Source organism: Suricata suricatta, chromosome 14, assembly GCF_006229205.1.
Source record: "Suricata suricatta isolate VVHF042 chromosome 14, meerkat_22Aug2017_6uvM2_HiC, whole genome shotgun sequence".
Taxonomy (NCBI): domain Eukaryota; kingdom Metazoa; phylum Chordata; class Mammalia; order Carnivora; family Herpestidae; genus Suricata; species Suricata suricatta.
The window spans coordinates 79086584-79092583 of record NC_043713.1 but is presented as its reverse complement, the minus strand read 5'-3'; positions in this window follow the sequence as shown (position 1 = coordinate 79092583).

Genomic DNA, 6000 nt, shown 5'->3' with positions numbered 1-6000 from the left:
CCCCCCCCCCCCCCCCCACCAGTGGTGGCCGGGCCCTGAGGGTGCCAGCAGGGCTTTCCAGTCTGGACGGGTGACCGACAGAGGTCCTGAGGGGTGGGCTGGCAGCCAGACTCGGCCCCAAGTCCCCACCAGGGCAGCTTCGCACAGGCTGCACCCCCTGCCCTCTTTCCTCTTGGCTGGACACTACCTCCCGCTCCTCCTGCGGGTGGGACATCACTTCTCAGAAGCACCTTCCCAGCACCCACACCGCCAAGCGCCCAGTCTACACCTCGTGGCCAGTGTGTGGGGCGGAGCTCCATGGGGGCCTGGGTTCACCCTGCCTCGGCCCATCACCCTGCCAGGCGCAGGGGGGCACTCCTGGACACTCAATGGGGTGAGCCACAGGGTGTCCCCCACGGAACGGGCCCTGGGCTGCGGCTGGGGATCCCCGGGAGGGATGGTCTTTTCTCCTGTTTCCAGAGGATGCAGATGCAGAGATTCGAGATCAGAGAAGCAGGGTCTAGGTCGGGTGATTCTCCAGCCTGTGCTTCGGGGCCCTTAACCTCTCACCCCCAAGGCCATGGGTTTCCGGGAAACACCCTCATCTTGAGGGGCCAGCGGCTCTGGCTCCAGAAACCAAGACTCCCAGGCAAGACGCAGTTTAAAAGTAAATACTTGATGGTCAACTCAGAGAAGGTAAAAATGCAGATGGTCCTCCTCCATTCTGGAAACAGCTTTGCCGAGTGGAGGCTGAATGGACAGGACTGGGACCGCTTTTTGGACGCTAAGTCCAAGCGTGGGCTCTAAGCAGGACTGAGGAGGAAGGCCCCCCAGACCCGCAGCCACACCACCTGGGTGTAAGAGACAGGGCAGTGGTGTTGTCCCTGACTTGGGGCCGCACAGCCAAGGCAGGGGGGAGGGGGGCTGGGGAAGGCAGAGGAGCCGGGACACAGAGAAACGAGGCTCTGATTTCTGCATCCTAACATCTCCCAGAGAAAGTGGGGTTCGGACGGATGGGAGTCTTGGGAACCAGAACGGACCAGATCGGGCTCCCAAGAACCCCGGGGAATCTTTCAAAGGGAGGCCGAGCTCGGTCTCCAGGCCAAGCTGAGCAGATGAACCAGGGAGCGGCAGGGGCTGGCGGGCTCTGAGGAGGACCCGGGCTGAGGCTGCGTGGCTGGAGGGCACCTGCCGGGGCCCCCTGGGCAGTCCTGGGGCCTGTCTGGCTGTGATGGTGAAGCAATACAGACAGACGGGCGATGCACTCGGCGGTCTGCTCACGCCGGGGCTGGGGGGGTGCCGTCTGGGTCCCCCTCACGGTGTGAATGCTTGAATCGAGAAGACGGGCTCCTGCCCGGCCAGGATCTCCCTGGTCTTGGCAACGAAGACACTGGATGTCCTGGTCCTCGAGAGGCCAGAGCGTGGCTTACCTGGGTCCCTGGGAGTGCTTCCTGGGTGCCTCTCTTGGGTGCCAGACCAGGTCCCCGCCCTTAAGGGGCTTCTGGTCGGTGACGGACGATGCAGCGAGGCAAGTGCGCAGAGTATGGGGTGCCTGGCGGAAGGAGGGAGGCCGTCCGGCTAACCCAGATGGTAGACGGTGCCCACAGAGGCGGTGGGAGGATTGCATTCAGGCCCTGACTCCCCACATCCATGCCTCTTGGGAGTCCCCTCCCTTAACGGCTCTGCGCCGTGACTTCCGTCTGCCCCCTGACTGTGTCACTCTGGGCATCTGCTCTGGTGGCTGGTACTAGGACCTGAGACAGTACAGGCTTCCCATGTCCCCTCCCCCACCTCCAGAAGCACGAGGATCCCATGTCTTTGGGAGGGGGGGGAGGCATCGGGCTCCCACCTGACCCTGCTCTGGCCAGAAGCCACGCAAGACTGTCCCAGCTGTGTCCCTGAAGGGTGGGCCAGCCTCTCCCTGTCTCTCTGTCTGGCCACAGTGGGGCAACACACTGGACGCCGGAGAGGGTTAAGGGCTCTGGACCCACGCCGTTCAGCGCCACGTCCCAGCCCCGAAGTGCGCTCTGAGAGCCATGGACAGAGTGGTGTTGTCGGCTGTGGGGCGTGTGGCTCCCCGTGTCCCCAGCTCCCACCCTTCTTCCACAAAGCCAAGGGGTCGAGAGGGCGTCTAGATGAGGCTGCGGCCACCACAGCGCACACCTGGGCAAGCGACTTGCTCTCGCCTGGCGCCTTCCTCATTCGCCACTTCACTCCCCCAGGCCTCAGTTTCCCCACTTGTGCAATGAGGGTGACTGGTGACTCAGCTAAGCTTGTGACTGCAAGTGCCTTGTCAACTGCAGGGTGGCACGCGGACATCTGAGGTGGCGGGGTCTCATCGCCTGGAATCTTCTTGGGGACAGGGAGGAGGGAGGGCTCCTGCCGGTTCCCAGGGAAGGCGGTGGCCGCCTGGGCAAGTGCAGGAAGTCTGCTGCGGGCCTGCACCCAAGGACTCTAACTAGATCACAGGGCCCCTGAGCTCCCCGCTGAGCCGGAGCGCTCGGCCACCTGCCTCGTGGGGGATGGGGCAGACGTGGGGGTCGGGTGAGCAGTGATGGCCTGCGTGGTGCACAGCACGTGGGGGATGCCGGTCTCCGCCCTCGTGGAACCGTCACGGCCCCAGTGAGTTGGTAGGGCCGTTGCTCACAGATCACAGAGGAGGACACTGAGGCAGAGAGAGGTCAAGGAGCTGGCTCTCGGTCATGCCAGGGGTGAGGGGCAGAGCTGGGATCTGAGCCCGGGAGGCGTGGGCAGCAGGAAGTGCACCGAATGGGGGGAATCCTTCAGGTGTGACCTTGTAGAAGCCACCGGCCGTCTCTGGGTCCAGCTTCCCGAGTTGTAAAATCACGGCTGTCTATAGATCCGGACTCAGCAGACCTGATGTGAGGGGTCAGACGGTAAAAACGGCAGGCTTGGCAGGCGACACGCTGTCCGTTGCAGCAGGAAGCCGGCAAGGACAGTCTGTAAACCAACGGGCGTGGCTGTGTGCCAATAAAACTTTATACAAACAGGCAGCGCCTGGATCTGGCCCACGGGCCGCAGCTGCCAACCCCTGGTTTAGACCATTCATGGCTCTTCGGTACCACTTCCGTTCTACTATGTTCATGGTCTTAATCATGTCCTTCATCCCGACAGTGTCTTTGCCGCCTCCTCAGAGCTTGGTGAAATCATAGGTTTGATGCTGTGTGTTCGTATTTGCAACATACAGGTGAAAATAACCTCACGTGTTAAAAGTTTGCCTGTGAGTCGTGTTTACACGTCACCTCAGGTCTTCGAACCGCAGGGCTGCGGAGGCAAAGGATGAGTATGTGGGGGGCCAGGCTGCACACCTGACTTTGAACAGAGTTGTTCTGCTGTTTTCTGAAGACTTATGTTTGGAAAAGGGGGTCCTGTGGCCAAGAGCATTTAGAACCGTCTAGCAGAGGCTTAAAAACGAACTCGGAAGTTCTGAGCTTCAAGCTAGGTTTTACCGGCTCTCCCTTCCAGGGGCCGTGAGTCGTCGCGTTGCTTCTTAGATTTCTTAAAGAAATGCAGACGGTTTCCCATTATGCCGTTGGTCTGGCTCTCTCTTGTGAACTTGAGACACGTCTGCCAAGAAGCTCTTTGTCTCCACCTGACGGCTAATGGTCATTTCCAACGTAATGCGCATTTAAAGCCCAACTCCTGGTGTCCCCGTGTCAGCTGCCTCGGCGGCCGGCCTCAGCACGCGCTAGCTTCTTTCTTCCTGCGGTGTAGGCTCTGGACCGTGGCATTGACCTTGGTCTTGCACACCTCAGAGCTGGAACTGTATGTCCCACGGGCTCCACCTTCAACACGTCTAGGACCTGGCTGCCTGTCACCTCCTCTGAGGGTCTCAGCCACGCCCCGCCCCTAGATAACTCACGTTATGCCCTCTTCCCTCCCCGGGCTCCACAAGCACAAACATGGTGGACGTGCACATCAGGGTGTTTTAGTTTCAAACCTCTACTTCGGCTCCTTAGATCTATTCGCTCCCGGAGATGAGCTGACTCGCCTCCAGGAGTCTCGGGGCCACCCCACCACCCCACTCTCTGCATTGGAGCCCCAGGATGGCGCCTGGCACTGGCCACAGCCATTCTGAGCCATGTGTGCATGGGATTGCTGGCATTCGGGGATACTGAAAACACATGCACACCAAAAAGCACATTAGCAGTTCACGGAGAGGAGGTGCTGGACAGGAAAAACCTCATCGGGGGAGAAAAGACAGGATGCCTTTCGCTTGAGCTGCCCTGAGTCAGAGATCCAGAGCTGGCACATGCAGGGGGCATCCCTCCTGAGCCCCAACATCACCTGTAGAATGAGGACAGTGGCACAGCCCATCCTGGGCAGGGGTGCGGAGTGTGGCCAACCACCCTGCTCGGGGCTGGGCTCTCAGACCTCCCTGACGGAGCATGGGGCACGAATCCTGGTGCCAGCCCTCTGTGTGGTGTCCCCTGGGGGGGTACCACCCACTTCTCCGAGGGTCCGTGTCTGTAACACACCACGACCCCACCTCCCACGGCTGCTGGGAGGTTCAAGTGGGGAGCATTCGGTCCATCACATACTGCCATCTCCCCCACCCCGCCCATGCCAGGCAGGAGATGGTGTGCAAAGTACACGGGTCCTGCCCTCCAGGGACTTTCACTCCGGGGGGGGGGGGAGGGTGTGCACACACAGGAAACCGCAACACAGATGACCATTTACACCTGTGACCTCTGCGTGTGGCTGGACCCTCTGCACGAGTCAAGGCAGGAAGCTGCCTGTTTCAATGGCCGGGGCAGTGTGGGAGGATGTTACTAAGCTGGGAGTCTGCTAATCTTTTATTAGTGGTATTTCCAGAAAAAAAAAAAAAGGCACGCTGCATAGTCTCAGTGAAGCTGGGCGAAGGGTGGGGGGCACCCAGGAGCGGCTCTCGCGCAGGAGGGGAGAGTGCGTTCCGTTTTGGCAAGGTGCACCGAAGGGTTAAAGTCATTTTCATTAAAATTTAAATTCCAGCAGGCGCTTGCTCTCCCTTCCCCAGCCTTTGAACGTTTGACTGGCAACCATTTCATATTTCAATCTCGGCAGAACAAATTGAATTAGATGTTGAAACCGAACTTGGGCTCTGCTCACCAAAGCCTGCGTGCTCGGCTCGCACTAATCCTTCCTCGACGTCGCGGAGCACAGGCCCGGCGGCCCGGCCACAGAAGACAGCAATGCCGGGGCGGCAGGGAAGAGGAGGGAAAACATGCGGGCGAGGGCCGCGGGAATGACACGTGGGTCCCCAAGCCCAGGAGACGGACCCTCGCGTGGACGTTCTGGCCCGGACTCCCCAGTGCCTGGCACACGGGGCTCCTGCTAAGTGTTTGACGAATGAATGAATGAACGCACGGGCTGAGGTGTGCTGGCTGGCCTTGTGCCAGCCCCTGCCTCTGGCTGGTGCTCCTTCCTGCTCCCTGTAGCGTGAGGCTGCCTGTGTCCTCCCCTGGGCCAGGGGCTTCCTTCTGTGACACCTGGGCTTACTCCGGTCCCGTGACCCTCTACGTCGGGCCCCGACGAGCGTGCAAACCGGCCGGAAGATGCCAGCTCGAGTTTCCCGGGAGGGAGGGAGGCACCTGGTGGCCTGGTCCAAGCCTTCGCCGCACACCCGAGCATGACCCCCTGGCCCGGGCCTCCGCCGGCTGGGCACCGACAGGAACCTTTCCTTACCCAGCTATGTAGGTGGACAGGCCTACAAGTGCTGACCCAGGGGCCCGAGTCTGGCTCTCAGAACAGACGGTTCGCATCCCTGCCTGTGGGTGGCCCCCAAGATCACACACACCCAGCAACAGCAGGGCCTGGGCTAGCAGGTCAACGAGGTGCTTGCCCAGCCCGCTCTGGGGCCGGTGGGCAGGGGGCACCCACTCCGGGCCCCCTTCCCGCGTGTATGGACCCCCATCCTGCTGTGCACGCGCTGGGGTTGGCTTCCTTGGGCGTCCGTGGGTGCAGTGGCCCAGCTTTCCTCACTTAACTAAGAGGCACCCATGAGAAGTCCTGCTTCTCTAG